Source organism: Penaeus monodon, chromosome 20 (genome assembly GCF_015228065.2).
Source record: "Penaeus monodon isolate SGIC_2016 chromosome 20, NSTDA_Pmon_1, whole genome shotgun sequence".
Lineage (NCBI taxonomy): Eukaryota > Metazoa > Arthropoda > Malacostraca > Decapoda > Penaeidae > Penaeus > Penaeus monodon.
This window is the reverse complement of record NC_051405.1, coordinates 28,079,608-28,079,896: the sequence shown is the minus strand read 5'-3', so window position 1 is coordinate 28,079,896 and position 289 is coordinate 28,079,608.

The window sequence follows — 289 nt, the reverse complement described above, 5'->3', positions numbered from 1 at the left end:
CATTATCATGATTATCAGCATGCTTTTCAAAATTTCTAATCCATTAACTTATCTGAGAGCATTCGTACTTACCCTGTCTCTTAATCTTACATTATACTAATGTTATACGTAATATACAACGACGCCATCTATCATGCGCGGTTGCCAAGTAGACTAGATTGTTCTGTTTTTGGCTCACTGCATCGTTACTGAGTTTCAATATCTTTGCGTGATTGCACTTGCTCTTGAAGCTTTAATCTTGACATTAGACACGGGCTGCGTTTCTGAATGTCGTTATCAGGAAGAAACG